This window comes from Leptonychotes weddellii, chromosome 13 (genome assembly GCF_054177405.1).
Source record: "Leptonychotes weddellii isolate Sample4059 chromosome 13, ASM5417740v2, whole genome shotgun sequence".
In the NCBI taxonomy this organism is placed as follows: Eukaryota; Metazoa; Chordata; class Mammalia; order Carnivora; family Phocidae; genus Leptonychotes; species Leptonychotes weddellii.
In genome coordinates this window covers 13,564,912-13,582,603 of record NC_138381.1, presented here as the reverse complement: position 1 = coordinate 13,582,603, position 17,692 = coordinate 13,564,912, and the positions used below count along the sequence as shown (strand labels likewise).

General features: G+C 38.5%; 1 protein-coding gene across 1 annotated transcript in view; it reads left to right on the top strand.

Moving 5' to 3' along the window:
- The window catches only part of CDH20 (cadherin 20), a 186,270-nt gene that overhangs the window by 101,249 nt on the left and 67,329 nt on the right, over positions 1-17,692 (top strand). The window contains exon 2 of the mRNA XM_081802519.1: positions 6,616-6,737. The gene's annotated coding sequence lies outside the window, so the exon portion shown is untranslated. The remainder of the gene's footprint in view (positions 1-6,615; positions 6,738-17,692) is intronic.

The following is a 17,692-nucleotide window of genomic DNA, read 5'->3' as shown; positions in this document are numbered from 1 at the left end:
CATACATATCCTCTGTATCACCTTTCCATTGCTACAACTATGCTCTATAACAAAGCAACACAAAACAGAGAAAACAATGACCATTTGTTGTTATTCATAAGACTAACATCAGCTGGATGGATCCAGCCTCAGCTGGGTTCAATGACACTTACTCATGCATCTGTAGTCAGCTTCAAGCCAGCTAGGAACATTTTCTAATCTTGGCTAGACTCTTCAGTTTATCTGGGAGCTTGGCTGCCGGGATGGGCTTACTCAGCTCCACCCCACAAAGCCCCTCACCCTCCAACGGACGAGGCTTGTTCTCACAGTATAGTTGAGTTCAGAGAGAGAGAGAGAGAGAAAGCATACAAGGCCCAGCCTTTGAACTTCTGCTTGAGGCCGCTCTCACTTCTGCTGCCTTCTACTGACCAAAGCAGATCATAAAGTCATCCGGATTCCAAGTAGAGGAAGAAAACTACACCTCTTAATGGGCGGAGTTACAGTCAGATTACAGAAGATATGGATACAGGGAAGGGTGGAACTTTAGAAAGAACCAAATTAAGGGCTTGGGCTCATCCAGATACTCTATCCTTTTTATTAGGTGAACTAAATAAGTAATAAATATAAACTGGACACAGGTGTTCAATAAATTACACTGAAGTTGGTGAGACAAAGAAACACTGAATGGTCTTCGTGCCCATAAAATATGGCCATGCTAACAGGAATGGGACCTAGTACCTTCAGTAAAGCCACGGCCTTTTAAGTATTTAATAGTACCCAACTTTGATTCTGCCTTCAGAATTCTTCAACATTCCTATATTCTATTTATACTGTAGAATATTTTACATTTAGTAAAAATGCCTTATTTTTCACTTATACACTTATGTTCTTCTTATATTCTCTCACCCATCATGCCTTGCTTAAAATTCTAAATTCAACTGGCTTTAGACTGAAGAAATGAGGACACCAGCATCCCATCTCTCTCAGCTCAAGAGCCATAAGATCTTATGCTATTTTATGCTAAGTAAATAAATAAAAACCAAGCAAAATGCAAACAAAACTCAGAAAGCACCAAGCAAAGGCCTGGTCATGTGGTCATGGGAATCTGCCAGGCAGGGTTTCTGTTTTAGAATATCACAGTGGTTTCCAGAACTTTACCCAAGTCTGTCTAACTGAAGTCTTACTCAAAACCAAGTCTTACGCATCACAAGTACTCTCTTATAATTCCCTATTTCAATTAGTGTACTTTGTACAACACAATATATTCAAGGCTTTAAACCAATGAAAACCTGGCATCAAGAAATCTGACTAAAACTGGAGACTAGTGTGTGCTTTCCGAGAAGTCAGATCAAAAACCATTTTGTAAAATTTGTAAGGATTAGAGGGAGCAGTGAAATGACAATCTTTGTAACAAGAAGATCACTGAACCATTAGAAAACCAAAAGGCAGTTTCTAAAGCAGGATTAGGTTAATGATAATTCATCTCTGAGCAGTTAGCAGTGGTACACAGGGCTGGGCCTCTGAGACACCCTCTTACCCCTCGCTGGTTTGTTCTCAGGTCTATAGATTTAATGGCTCCCCAGGTTCCTGGAAAAACAGTGCCTGACAGATTGGCACTGTGGCTTTGCTGTGCATGAAAGAACTTTGGCATAGTCACCTGTCCTCCACTCTCCTCTCCCAATCTCATCACTCAGCAGGTTCAACACAACAAGTTTTTAGTGATTTTATGAGGGAGAGGATATAAGAGAAGACTCCATGAATGGATGGAAGAATAAAGGAAAGAAAAGGAGGAGGATTCTTAATCACACCCCAACCAGTCCTTCTTCCTCCTAGGGCTGAGCTACAATCATGCTTGTTCAGTGACCCCCATGATTCTAAGGGGATATCAAATCAAATGCCTCTAGAGGCCAGCAGGCAACATAAATAAAGTGGGCCCAAATGGGTCCCTTGGGTTCCCTAACGGTATATGCCCAATATAAAAGGGATAGTCACTTCTCAGTTCCCTCTGAGTGTTGCCATGTAGGAATATGGGACCTCAAGACATCAGATGTTGAAGGAACACAAAACAAAGGCGTGATTAAGAAGTACTGGAAATGTAGAAATTTATGCAAAAATCTTTCCACTTAAAATGTTGACAACAGTTCGCAGGCCAAAGAAAACATATCTGCAGGCTGGATACAGTAAGATGGTTCCCTAATTTGCAATTTACACTTTAGAGCAAGCTACTCAAAGTGTGACCCACAGACCTCTCCACGAACTATTTGTTCCCAATCTGTGACAAGACAGGGAGACAACACTAGAATGTAAATCATGTAAATCACTAAGAAAACCATATAGTTCAGCTGACATCTTTTCCACAGTGAGATTTTCTTTATAGAGGACACAGGGCACTGATGTCTATTCCAGCACAAGCCCCTTATCTCATTGCAAGTGGCATTTTTGCTAGCGTTACTCTCTGGACAAACTTTCAAGGACCTTTATCATGGCGCGGTCTCAAAGACTTGAATGGACCCATATCTTGGCTCCCTAAAGCCCAGTACCCTGTAAGGGATGGAAAGGAGAAAGGGGAGACAAAAACTCCTGTAGGGTCTGGGAAGTTGCATATGGATGGTGCAAGACTAAGCCAGGCAAGGAGGACCCGCCTGTTCTCCAGTGGAGCTGCGTGTACAGTGTGGGCAGGCAGGATGGTGGGCAGCCTCCCAGGCCACTTATGCTTTTCCCTCTCTCTCCCCCCACCCTTTTTTTTAAGATTTTATTTCTTTCTTTATTTGAGAGATAGAGCACAAGCAGGGGCAGGGGCTGGGAGAGAGGGAGAAGCAGGGAATCTCAAGCTGACTCTGCCCTAAGCGTGGAGCCTGATGTGGGGCTCGATCCCACGAACCTGAGATCATGACCTGAGCCAAAACCAAGAGTCAGACATTTAACTGTCTCAGCCTCCCAGGCTCCCCTTTCCCTCTCTTAACATACCCAACACCTGCACTCTCTTAGGCACATAAGAGTTTTGCACTTGTAGCTAGTCAAGGTATATTGTATGTCATGGATGCTCCTTCTAGTGGGACTTGTCTGTTTGTTTATTGTCTATCTCCTCATCACTGCCACCCCTTCCCCAGGCCCCACCATAGATTATAAGCTCCAGGAAGATAGGGGGTCTAGACCAGTGACTAGTACATAGTAGATACTCTGTAAATATCAAATGAATGACTGATGTTATAGCAAAGGTACAGAAGACAGGTGAACACATCATGCTAATTAGATAGGTAAAACAATTTTTAAAAAAAAAGTTTCCAGAGGCTGACATATACCTTTCTAAGGAGCTGTTAAGTATATACCTTGTTATTATGTCCAGGCCAAAAGAGATGCTCAGTAGCCATTAACTATGGAATGGGACATGTTCAAAGGGCAAGATCCTTGAAAAGACTGACATTGGTAGATATGGGAAGAATTCAGGATGCGGGTTCCCAGACATCGAGCTAGTAAATTACTGATTGATAATCTTTTGAGAAAAGAATAATTTCCTATCTAAGGAAATTTGAGAGAGATTCAGCCCAAAGATGGAGGACCAGTGGAGGACCACAAGTCTATGCAAGCCAAAGGGTGCGGCTCATGTGAATGATGGGAGAGATTTTCATCTCCCCCTTCTTTAGTGCAATTCCTAAAACTAATCCTGCTTATCAATCATATTACGTCCCTTTCAGTCTCTCTACCTTCCTTGTTCTCTCACAACTTCAAATCCATTATGGTGGAGTTTTGTAGCCTTTTCTAATATTTAGAAACTCATTATTTTTCTAATCTCCTAAGCCTATTCCCTCCTATTCTCAGTACTAGTGGAAGAAAGGGGTTGCTCTAAATGTTTTTTTGAAGTCTTTTTCTTACTCTCATCATTCAAAAGTTTCTTCTATTGCAACTTATATTAATTATTAATATCATCCTTCCTGAAACTTCATCACCATCTCTACTAGAACCTTCCTCTAACTGCATCCAAGGTTTCAGTGCTTATCTCAGAATTTTTAAGTCTGCCCTACTCCTGCCAGTAGCCATAGTAAGTTCAGGGGTATCATAGTAATGATCACATATATAATTAGTATGTTACTACTTGTTGAGTACCTACCATGTGCCAATCACTCTGCTAGTGCTAATCTGTCTTACAGACAGATTCTAATCTCCAACAACCCTGCAAGGTAGGTTTCATCCTCCGTTTACACAAGAAGAATGCATGATTCAGACCAGTTCCATAACTTGCCCAAAGCCACACATTTAGTTAGCCAATGGAACCAGAAGGTAAACACAAATATAACTGATGCCACAGCCCAAGCTCCTCCCAGGCTTCCCCAACAATAAAAAGAAGAGCTACCATTTGCTAATGACTATCACAGGACAGCGACTGACTTTATACCAATTATTTCTAAATTGCACAGTAATCCCTGAGGTCCATATCATCCACACTTTCAAGACAGGACAAATGGAGCTCAGAAACATTCTAAGTCACACAGGTGGTCAAAGATCTGAACTCAGATCACCCTGTGTCCAACGTTTTTGCTCTCTGGACAGACCACACTGACATACAGAAACATCTCTCTGTTGACCTTGCTGAAACCCTGCTCCCGTTTTCTGTTGCTGCACACAAACCACCCAGATTTAGTGGCTTAAAACAGTAATAATCGCACATTTTCCTCACAAATCCACAATTTGGGCAGGGACCAGCAGGAAAGGCTCCTCTCTGCTCCACATGGCAGCAGCCTGGATGGTGCAACCAAAGGCTTGAGGATCTGCTTCCCAGAGGGTTCCTTTCGGGACTGCCAGAGTACTGCTGGATTTTAGCTGGGAGCTCGGCCCGGGCGGAGAGCTGGTTCACACTGTCAATGCCTCTCCCCATAGATCTTTCCATGTGACCCGGGCTTCCTCAGAGCACAGTCACTGGGTTCCAAAGAGAAGCATCTCTCAAGAGAGCCCGATGGAAGTGACACTGCCTTTTGCGACCTTGTCGCACAAGCTACACAGCATCACTTCCAGCACATCGTTAGAAGCCAGTCCCTGGGACCAGCCCATATTTAAGGGGAAGTGTATTCAACTGCGCCTCTTATGAGAAGAATATCACAGAACATGCACACCTGTTTTAAAATCGCCACACACACTGCCCCCCACCCTCTCACCCATTTCATCTCTGTTCTGCTAAACTAGCCATGAGAATAATGCACTTCAACCACCTCAGCATCGCTGAGGAAGGCACCAAACACAAGACTTTGACTCTAGGGCTCCCACTCTTAAACTGTTTCCTACTCTCAACTCTCTCCCACTACCTTACTGCTCCTGAACTTAACCTTCATCAAGAACTCTAATCCCTTTCTTCACATTCTTCAAGTCCTTCATCTCTCAATTTGGGCTCCAGAGTCAGGAATTTCACTGCTGCCTCTTCTGGCATCTTATAATTCTTCACATCTCCTTCATTATCTACACCCTTTCCATCACCTTGTCATCTGTCTTCCTTTCCCACAATTCCTCTCAAATTATTTACTCAGAAATTACCAATTACCTCCTAATCCCCCTAATTACCTGCTCTCTTCTCTCATTTTCCTTCCTAATTCTGCATCACCTGATATGGTTGTCTACTCTGTCTTTAAGTTTTTCCCTTTTTCGTATCCTGCGATACGTTTGCCTTGCCTCAATTCCTTTCAGTTTAACAGAGGAGCCCAAACACTAACAGGAAGGCCAGTCCTAAAAGCAGAACGAGGGTAAGCATATGATGAATGCTAGCACAGCAAAGCAAGCTGCCATATGTGTAAACCAAGTGACTGTGTTATCCTCACAAGGGGCATGAGACTGAGATGAAAATACTGCAATGGCCAGGATTTGTAAGTCTCACAGAAGTATCTGCCCCAACCACTGGGATCATGATTCACAGGAAAGAGTTCTATCTTAAGGAGGAATGTACAGTGGCTCTAAACTTTTCTTGAGCCAAGGAACTTTTATATTGTCTAATGAAAGCTCTAGACCTTCCCCTTAGACTAAAAATATCTAGAGACAGAGACACACAAATATTTGAATAAGGAGGCTTAGTGTGTTCATTTGGGGCATATTATATTTATTGAATTTGAAGTGCCCGTGGGACTCCAAAGTGGAGTTTACTAGGTAACAGTTGGACATAGAGTTACATGCTCAGGAAAGAAATTCAAACTAAACTAGAGATTTTGGAGGCAATAAATACAGGCCAGCTAACATCACTGGGTGGAGTTCATAACCCCTACAACATAAATATGGTAGACTGACATGTATGTTAGGAGTAGACTCCTGGGAAACAACAGAAGGTCAAGAGAAAGTAGAACACACAAAGAGACTGGTGAGGAGCAGCCAATAAGTTAAGGGGAAAACCTACAGAGAGTGGTTTTCATAGATGTCAGAGAATTTCAAAAAGAAAGGGGTGTGTAACATTCAGTAACTATTCAATAATTGCCTTTGTCTTATAGGTTGAAGATTCAGCAATAAAAAAGGTGAGCAAAGTCCATGACCTATGGGATGAACAGACATTTAATTAGTCATCCTGAGTGTGATGAGCTAAACCAACAATGCTCTTTTGGGAAGAGAGGTTTACATCTAAGTTCACGTCAGGACTCTATTCCTGTTCTCTGCTTCCCTACACAGCCAGTCTGAAGCCAGCTCACCGACTTTCACAGGTACCTACCTGTTCATCCCAGTAACATTCTGCCACCTCAGCTTATACCTGCCACCGCAACATAGGTCCCGAGCAGCCGATTCCTGCCCACGTGAGTACCTTCTCAGAGTCCTCTGTTACTCTATACCTGACAAGTGCTCTGTGCTGGTTTAAATCCAGGCTCCACTGCTCACTAGCTACGTAACTCTGAGCAAGTACTTAACCTCCTCTACGAACTTCAGTTTTCTCATCTGTAAACTGAAAGTGATGCTATCTCCCTCCTGCTGATATCACAGGGCATTAAATCAGATAATGTATTGTAAAGCACAGAACACAATGCTTGGCCGAATGCTCGTTAAATATCAAAACAAAAAGGGAAAAGAAGACTAAAGATGTGGTTAGCACAGTTCAACCTCCCTTGATTTGGAGCCGAAGCTACAGAAAGCCCAGCCCTCCCCCATCACAACATTTAAGGGAGTAACAGGAAACTGTGTATTTTGGAATACTTGTGAGAACCTTCCTCCTCTCTCAAATACAAGAGAGAGGTCAAATCATAAAAGCTTGAAAAGTGTCCGCCAACTAGGCAAGAACACCTTGGGTGAGTTTCAAAAGCCATTTCAATTGACTAGGGAAGGCAAAGCCAGATATCAGTAAGCTGCAAAGTGAATGGGAAGTGAGAAAATGAAAGTTATATAAACTTCCCTTTCAGGAAGTGTGGCCACGGCTGGCAGCAGAACTGGGCACTACTGAATTTTAATTAGCTTGTGCTCCTCTACAATCACCTGAACCTTCCCTAAATAGAGCTGAATTGGTCTTCTTGGCCTTATTTGAACAAAATCTCATTTATTTTCTCTCAGATATGCAACAAGTTAAGGTTGTTTTAAATATTCATCCTTTTCTAATCACCAACTCTCTCTATCCTGCCAATTTGATGACATTTCTCTCTCAGGAGGAGCGGCTAAATCTCTCTCTTTCTAGAGGTGTTTAAGAAATGGATAGATGTTATTGCTGAAAGGATTAAACTTTGGTTTAAACTAGGTGACCTCTGAAGTCCCTTTCTCAACAGCAGAAGTTAAGGCTCTTCTTCAAGCTCCTCTATCTAAAATCAATTCTAAGTAGCCCTACCTATCTCTTCACTGAGAAAGGACTGATATATTCTTACACTATACTCCCTTTCTGATGGTATCAGATGTGCACCCTGATGCCAGGCACTTAGAGAGGCTCCTGATGGGCTTTCAATTCCACTGCCCCATTTATATTTTGCTTTCAGTGCCAAAAAAGTCAAGAGGACCATATTCACACAGCACTTCTCTCATTAAAGCCAAACATGAGCCTGAACCCCCCACCTTTACCACTCAAACCAATAACGACCTCATTTAATTCCAGCACAGAACAATGTCTTTCACTTAAAATTAATGTCTTGTCCACATAAAATTGAAATACAGAATGCAGCCTTCCTGATGATAAGTAGAAAGCATAAAGGTGACTTTTAAGGAGATAAATTTATTCTGTCAGGGAAGGAATAAAAACCTTGTGCTATTCACCTGTGACTTGAACACTCCTAAGCAATGAGTTCTTCCTTATTTGTAACTGAATATGATCTGTCGCTCAGCCTTCCCTTGCTGTCATGTGTTAAATTAAAATATATCATTAATATATACATCACTTCTGATCCTCACATGGTTAATGGCTCTCTATTAAAAGACCAGGCAGTGTGCTGGCGTCCGATAGCCATGCATACAGAATAATATACCATACAAATGGATAGGTGGTAGGGAACATGGTCTTCAAATTACTTAAAATACCATAATTGTATCACCTCCATTTACAGAGAATATCAAGCAAGGCAGTACAAACTGTTTTGAGTTAATGGAATAATAAAGAATTACGATAATCCAATAGAGATTTCTGGAAATAAAATTATATAGAAATATTTGTGTTGTTTAATATGACAGCCCAAATTTTAAAACAGGAAAATATGTTAGATAAATGAACACAGAAGAGGTATTTTCTTCAATGGGTCAAAATCAAGAGTCTTGCATTCAATCCTCCATTATCTCTTTTCTAGCTACAAAAGGAGACAAATTATATTGGCTATTCTCTCAAAGAAAACTTAGCTCAGGCTGTGTTTTTGTTGTATCACTTCCAGTGCAGATGCAACTCATACTTGGGGAATACTTACTAGGTGCCAAGTATTTTATTTAATCCCCACAACAAATGTTCAAAATTTATTGTAGCATCTTCATCATCATCATCATCCCCATTTTTCAGATTGGGAAACCAAACAACAGAACATCTAAGTAACTGGCTCAAAATCACCAGTGAAGACAGTTGATTCTGCCTCTCGATAAGGAAAATAAGGCTCAGAATAGACAACTATCTCAATCAAAGTCAGAAATGAAATCAAACTAAAATTCAAACCCCTCTTTTTTTTTTTAACTTTTTATTATGAGGATACTGAAATAGACATTCAACTAGAGAGAATGGTATTATGAACCCCAAACAAGACTTTTAGTTCCAAGTCTAAAGCCCTTTTTTTTCCTGGAACATGTTTCATTTATGAGATAGAAGTATTTATCACATCAATTTTTAACAGAAATAATTTCACTGCTATTTTTAATTTTAAAGGTAATACATGTTCACTATAAAACCATTCATCGAAAAAAACATGAAATAACAAGTGTTGGTGAAGATGTGGAGAAAAAGGAACCCTTGTGACTGTTGGTAGGAATGCAAACTGTACAGCTACTATAGAAAATAGTATGGGGGCGCCTGGGTGGCTCAGTCGTTAAACGTCTGCCTTCAGCTCAGGTCATGATCTCCAGGTCCTGGGATCGAGCCCCGCATCAGGCTCCCTGCTCAGCAGGGAGTCTGCTTCTCCCTCTCCCTCTGCCTCTCCCCACTGCTCCTACTCTCTCTCTCTGTATCTCTCTGTCTCAAATGAATAAATTAAAAAAAAAAATTCTATTAAAAAAAAAAGAAAATAGTATGGAGGTTCCTCAAAAAATTAAAAATAGAATTATCGGGGCGCCTGGGTGGCTCAGTCGTTAAGCGTCTGCCTTCGGCTCAGGTCATGATCCCAGGGTCCTGGGATCGAGCCCCGTGTCAGGCTCCCTGCTCGGCGGGAAGCCTGCTTCTCCCTCTCCCACTCCCCCTGCCTGTGTTCCCTCTCTCGCTGTGTCTCTCTCTGTCAAATAAATAAATAAAATCTTTAAAAAAAAATAGAATTATCATATGATCCAATAATTCCACTACTATTTACTCAAAGAATACAAAAACACTAATTCAAAAAGATACATGCACCCCTATTTTCAGTACAGCATTATTTACAATAGCCAAGATTGTCAATTTTACAATAGCCAAGTGTTCATCAATGAATGAATGGATAAAAAAGATGTGAGATATATATATATTTATTTATATGTATGTACACACAATGGAATATTACTCAGCCATAAAAAAGAATGAAATCTTGCCATCTGCAATAACATGGATTTATCTGGTGGGTATAATGATAAGTGAAATAAGTCAGAGAGAGAAAGACAAATACATATGATTTCACCATGTGGAATTTAAGAAACAAATCAAACAACAATAAAAAAGACAAAAAAAATGGACTCTTAATACACAGAACAGATTAGTGGTTGCCACAGGGGAGGCGTGTGGGGGTGGGTCAAACAGATAAAGGGCGTCAAAAATATACTTATCATGATGAGCCCTAAGTAATGTATAAAATTGCTGAATCATTATATTGTACACCTGAAACTAATATAATACTGTATGTTAATTATCTATCAACAAAATTTTAAAAAATAAAAGATTAAAAAGACATTCATTCAGAAAAGTTCACCTCTATTAATAGCTTGTGCAAATCCTTCTAGACTTTCTCTACTCAGACATATACATGTATAGAGATACAATTATTTTTTACAAGATGGAATCATACTACATATACTCTTAAAACCTACTAATTTTGCTCTTTAAATGTACAATGGACATATTTCCATTTCAATAAACATTTATCTATAGCTTCATTCTTAATGTTTACATTGTACTCCATGGTATCGATGAACCACCATTTACTTAACCAATCCTTTGTTGATGAACATTTATGTTTTTTTACCATAAAAACATTGTGGCAAATTTCCTATCTTATACATCTTTCTATTCTTATAAAATTAATTCTTAGAAGTTCCTGGCACATAATAGGTTCTTAATAAATTTGTTGAATTAATAGATGAATGAACAGTGAAATGGTTTGGCCAAAGAACTGGTAAATCTGTAGAGCTAAATTACCTCCTTGAAAGCAATTAATCCATCTTCTGTTATTTATGTCTTATTGTTTTAACTTTGTTTATGGTTTAAATATTTCAGGAAGTTTCAAATCTTCTACTTTGTGGTTCTGTCTTAGGGACAGTGATGTGTAGGAGAGCCCAACATCTTGTGAAAGCCAACTGGTGAATTTTCAGAAATTTTGAAAACCAGTTATAAAATGTAGCCATTATTTTAAAACTATGTAAACTTACAATTAAATAATTTATATTTAAAATAGAGATGGGATGCCTGGATGGCTCAGTCGGTTAAGCGTCTGCCTTCGGCTCAGGTCATGATCTCAGAGTCCTAGGATCAAGTCCCACATCGGGCTCCTTGCTCAGCAGGGAGTCTGTTTCTCCCTTTCCCTCTGCCTGCCGCTCCCCCCTTGGCCTGTGCTCAGTCGCTCTCTTACAACTAAATAAATAAAATCTTTTAAAAAATTAAAAAAAAATAAAACAGGGTAGTAAATACTCAAACTGCACTACTTCCTAGTTATTTTTCTATATTTTACTATTATCTACACTCTCAAAGTTGTAAGTATCGTATTATCAACCAAGAAAAGAGGCAGAACTGAAATAAAACAAAAGCATTCATTTAGGGTCTCAGAATTACAGTTGAGGGAGCACAGGTTTAGGTAGCAACCTAAACTGTGTCCCACTAGGGAGCAAAAGTCAGGGTTTTGTTTTGTTTTTTTTTTAACACAAAAGGGAATGCTTGTACATGTTGTTTACAAAGAATTTTGATTGGTGTTTGTAGCAGAAAATTAATCTTGGCTAAACATAATTGGTTGCTAAAACTATCACTAAGCAAAAGCCTGTTACTGTAGCAAGTTGCATATGTTCCTACAGAGTCCTTGGAATGTTTGGCCCAGTTCAGAAGTTCATGTTTTCACCCAGTGAAGACATGCATAAAGCCCACCTCCCCTCAGCTCCATTTTAAAACCCCCTGACATAAGTGACTTCGTTTTATTTCACGTTTCACAATATCTGGAGGGTGGAAATAATATATTGTGGTGTGCACTACTCCAATCTCTTTCCAAATCCATGTTCAGTGACTTTATGTTGGTAGCTTAAAATTGGTCATGATAGGAGTTATTTACCTTGGAAATCAGTAAGTGCTATAAATCAGGGTTGATTTAGTGTTCAGGTTGAAAGACTTTTCAGTTTAATTAAAAATTTATATGAGGGTGAGAAGAAGTTTAACAATAAGCCACATATCAGATTTAATGGCAATAAATCTACTGGGAAAAGAGCAGATTGAGATGCAACTCCCTTTGTCAAATCATGGCTGAATATGACTGCAGATTTAAAGTTAGAAAAAAAAATCAAGAAAGGCATTCTGAGAAAAACAATTGACTATATGGAATTACACTTATTTACAATAAAGAGAATTGTAAATTTTTATTTTTAAGTTGTGTGCTATGCATCCTTTATATTAGTAAAATCTATAATAAGCATATGTACATATATATATACATACTTTTTTTCAAAGAGCTGGTTGTTAAACATTTAATGGCACATTACTGTTTAGGGTCATATACTGAGAAGCTGATCTTTCTGTATTTATGGTCTCAGTACTGTAATGATTAAATCATTTAGACTGTGACAGACATTTAGACGTAAAATGCATTTAGACTATGTTGTATACCTGAAACTAATACAATATTGTGTGCTAACTGTACTTCAATTAAAAATAATAATAAAAATAAATAAAACACATTAAATACCTGGAAGGGCAAATCCACTCACTACTTTCTCCACCGCTGTCTATACCAGAAGAACTTTAATAAACTCTTTCCAACAATACCTTCCAACAATACACCAGTGATATCTCCTTTCATTCAACTCTTATTTCATATTCATTGTTAGGATCTTATCATTTGCTTCATATATACCCTATACATTTCTAGTATTCATAATTCTATATATTTTATATCTTTGGTTTTTATGTACTTCATACATGGGATTTTTATATTTTTGAAATTACTTATCACATGAGCATGGAGTAATGTACAGAATTGTTGAATCACTATATTGTACACCAGAAACTAATATAATACTGTATGTTAATGACACATACATGGAAATAAAAATTACATGGAAATAAAAAAGTTATTTATCACAGATGTTATACCACTAGTTAGAATTATTGTAAAACTCCTCCACAAAAAACTAAGTTTAAAAGAACAGTGTCGCAAACCAATTCCAACAGGATGATGGCTGGATCATTGTTCATTTTTTACTATCCTTCCAGGAATTCTCAAGAAACTGGTTATGGTTATTTCTTTAAAATTCCTTTCAAATAGAAAGAAAAGTATGAGTTGTTAGAAGTAGAGTTCTAGAATGCCAACCAATATTCATAATACCAATTAAAGCATGAATGTTTTGCCTGCACCAGGAATGCAGGCAAAACCTATTCCAGGAATAGGTATAAATAAGCCATCTCTAATATTCACCTTTTCTATACTGTAGAATATGAAAATAATATTAGCCCTACAAATGTACTAGCACTTGAATTTCTTGTATTTTTCTTCTACTTAACATGTTTCCCTCTTGGCTATGACTAAAAGGCAGCACGAAGCCAAATTTTATGTCTGAACAGTTTCTTAGTTAAGATGCACACACTATTTTACATTCTCCTTCCCTCCCTCTTTTGGTAATTTTTAATGCACTAGTAATGCATGAATATCTACTGATTTAAAAATTCAAACAAAAATATTTTGGGAACAAAGTAGACACACTTCCCTCCTTCTTTAATGTCTGGCTATGTCTAATTTTAAATTAAACTTTTTATTTTGAGATAAATATAGTTTCACATAAAGTTGTAAGAGATAGTTCAGAGAGATCTTGTGTATCACTCAGTTCCTCCACCATCATCCCCCATGGTAACTTCTTGGTAACTATAGTACAAGATCCCAAGCAGGGTACTGAAATTGAAACAAAGTACAGACAGTTTCCACCAACACAAGAACTCCTTATGCTGCCCTCTTACAGCACATCCACTTCCCTCCTGCCTCCACCCATTCCTTAACCCCTGACAACCATTAGTCCAATCTCCAGGTCTATAATTTTGGAATTTCAAGAATGTTATATTAATTGATTCATGCAGTGTGTAAACTTTTGGATTGGCTTTTCTCACTCAGCATAATTCTCTGGAGATTCATCCAGGGTATTGCATATATCACTGGTTTTCTCTTATTGCTGAGTGGTATGCCATGGTGTAGATGTGCCAGTTTGTTACCATTCACCCACTAAGGATATCTGGGTTGTTTCCATTTGGGGGTTATTATGAATAAAGCTGCTATAAACATTTGTGTACAGGTTTTTGTGTGAACATAAGTCTTCATTTCTCTGGGAGAAATGCCCTGAAGTACAAGTGTTGGATAGTATGATAGTTGCATGGTTAGTTTTTTGGGGTTTTTTTGTTTTTTTTTTTTTACCAGAATGGTTGTACCATTTTACATTCCCACCAGCAATGCATGAGTAATCCAATTTCTCCACATCGTCACCAGCATTCGGTGTTGCCAGAATTTTTTATTTTAGCCATTCTGAAGGGCAATATAGTACTATGGTATTGTGATTTTAATTTGCATTTCTCTGATGGATACTGATGTTGAACATCTTTTCATATGATGGTGCTTATCTGCCATCTGCCACACTGGTGAAATGTTTCTTCATGTCTTTTACCCATGTTCTAATTTAACTATTTGCTTTCTTTACTGTCTTGTTTTGAGAATTCTTTATGTATGCTAGATACTAGTCCTTTGTCAGAGATGTGGTTTACAAAATCAATTCTCCCAATCTGTTGGCTTGTCTTTTGTTTTGGTAACTATAGCAAAACCCCACAGTAAGTGGAAATCCAAAAAGTTCTATTACATAAAATGCAGAGTTGTGAATTATAAGATTAATGCAAATCAGTAAATTTCATGTCAGCCTTCCAGTACTGGGGGCAGGGGGGGGGTGCTGGAGGTGGGGAAAGAAAAATGTATTTTCATTTATTAGACATGTAGGAAACAAAATGATTACTGCAAAAAACAACATGCACTCTACCCTGAAATGAGAAAGTCCCAAGTGAAAGGAGTCACTTCCTACCTCATTCCTTCAAAAAATAAAAATGTCTGCCCTTCAGCCACCAACTTCTAAAAACAATATGTGGGTAGAGCACCAGGAACATTTGCCAATCACATTATACCCAAAGAACCATTTTGTAGGATTTCGTATTTTTTCTGTTCTTTTGTTATAAGCCACCTCAAAACATCTTATAAATAGTCCAGGTAGACATGTCAGTACCATCAGAACTGCGTAACTCCATACTATGTGAACGCTGTCCCAGGAGCATAAACAGCATCACCAGGGTTTGTTGGTTCCATGTGTTAAGGTGTTGATTGGGCAAAATAGAGGCATCATTTTCATGGTGCCCTAAAAAAGGATCAGTATGTGGTAAGAGAACCGAGTACTAGTCCTGTCCCTGTAGCTGATCTGGGGGAAGCCATTTAAACCACAGAGGACTTGCTTTCGATGCCAATGAAATTAGGAATTTGGATTAATCAATAACATGGCTCCTAAGGTTTCTTCCAGGTCCTAATTCTATTATTTCCATTAGAAAAGTATGAGAATTTCACTTAAAAGGTATGATTTGAGAAAACATCATGCAAACCCAAACTGATGGGCCTTCTACAAAATATGTAAGCAGTACTCTTCAAAAAGTGTATCATGAAAGTCAAAGAAAGCTCAGGAAACTGAAACAGCTTGAAGGAGACTAAAGAGACATGATAATTAAATGCAATGTAGGATCCAGGATTAAATCCTGGAATAGAAAATGGACATTAGTGGAAAAATTGGGGAAACCTAAATAAAGTCTGTAGTTAATTAAAAAGTATGACTGATGGGTAAAAGTTTTAGTAGGACAGTTTGCAAGATAAAGGTTCTGGAGCCATTAATGAAATTATTTTTTCAAAAAGAGGTCAACCTTCTTTTTAAGTGTGAAAATGCATATTAAATAATCTTAAAATGATGCAGCTTTTGAGTAATTTATTCCATGTTTTGGGTTTCTTCGATATGCCTAATTATGTCAATGGAAGGTTACATTATACTCTTAATATTCTTCTGGCCACACAGTCATCTTCTAGGAGATTCTACAAGTATACAATTATTTGTCAAATGCAGGAATGTGGTTTATGAGAACTTGAGTTAGACAAGCAAACAAAGCAACCCCATAGCTTTACCTTTAAGAACAAAAATCATATAATTCTGTGCTAAATGGCATCAAAGATGCCATTTAATTTTATTTTTAATTTTATCTCAAATTAGCATTTGTTACATAATTTGGGCAGTTAACATCATCTCAAGGATGAGCACCCCTTAGAGTTTTTAATGAATTACTGAAAAATGTTTAAACACACTGACATGAGTTTAAATGCTAGACCCCTCTTCATTATAGAATTTACCCCCACAGAGTTCTAAAAAATGAACTCTTATGACCCTATCATTTAATAAGCTTACAGCTTGGATTGGCCCCTTTCCATGGTAGGTTGCTAACCTCAATCCTCTATCCTAAGCCTTGTGTGGCCCCATTCCTCTTATTTGCTCGAAGGTGGGTGTGGAATCTGAGTAGTTGCAAGATGATAAATTTTGGCAATAGGCTCAAACTATTTCTTCCCTTCTTTCTGGTCATCAAATGCAAAGGATAACTTGGCCTTGGTATTCTGTGTTCTCCATAGGATTTGCAGAATACCTCTCTGAGGTTTTCCCAGACCTATTACTGTTGTTATTTGTTGTTCATGGGTAATACCACTAGATGATGTACTTTTCATGTTTGGTATTAAGACCTGCAAACCAAATCTCTTTCAATGCTTAAAAGACTACTAATCTATTTTAATAGAGCTGTTTCTATGTTTAAAATATAAAAACTATTCATGTCTAAACAGAGTTATGTAATTACATAACATTTTAAAAACAAAACCAAGGTTTGGGAGGACATGTCTTGAGAGCAAGACAATTGTAGCCACAAGGTTTGGGTGGGAGACATTTTACAATGGAAACAGTTTATCTTTTTAAAAAAGAGCCCTTTGAGGGGCACCTGGGTGGCTCAGTCAGTTAAGCATCTGACCCTTGATTTCAGCTCAGGTCATAATCTCAGGGTGGTGAGATGGAGCCCCACGTCAGGCTCTGTGTTCATCGGAGAATCTGCTTGCGATGCTCCCTCTCCCTCTCCCTCTGCCCCTCCCCCTGCTTAAGTGTGTACTCTCTCTCTAAATAAATAAAATCTTTTTTAATTTAAAAAAGACCCCTCGGTTAATAAAGCCATTTCTGGTAGAACATCTTCCAATTAGAGATCCTCCTAAACAGATCCTTGCTCTCTCTGAAACTCTGTTCTTGCTTCCACTGTAGAACATCAGCCTTGTCTGTGAAGCATTCCCAGAATCTAAAAAGAGCTGGTGACCTCTGAGCAACCACTGATGCTTCAGTGGTTGCCTAACCATAGCTTACTGAAATAGCAGTGGCTGTGAATCCAGAAAATCTGGTCTGAATAGCTTATCTAGCATTAATAATTATAATAATGATAGCTAGCATTTATCTAGCACTTAAGAGAGTTTTGTCAGACACTGTTCATAGTGCTTGTTGTACTATTTTCTTTAATCTTGACAACAATCTTGAAAATCAGGTATTCCTATTATCCTCCCCCTTTTACAGAAGAGGAAATTTAGGCACAGAAAGGTTAAATTACTCCCCCAAAATAGTACAGTGGAAGGGC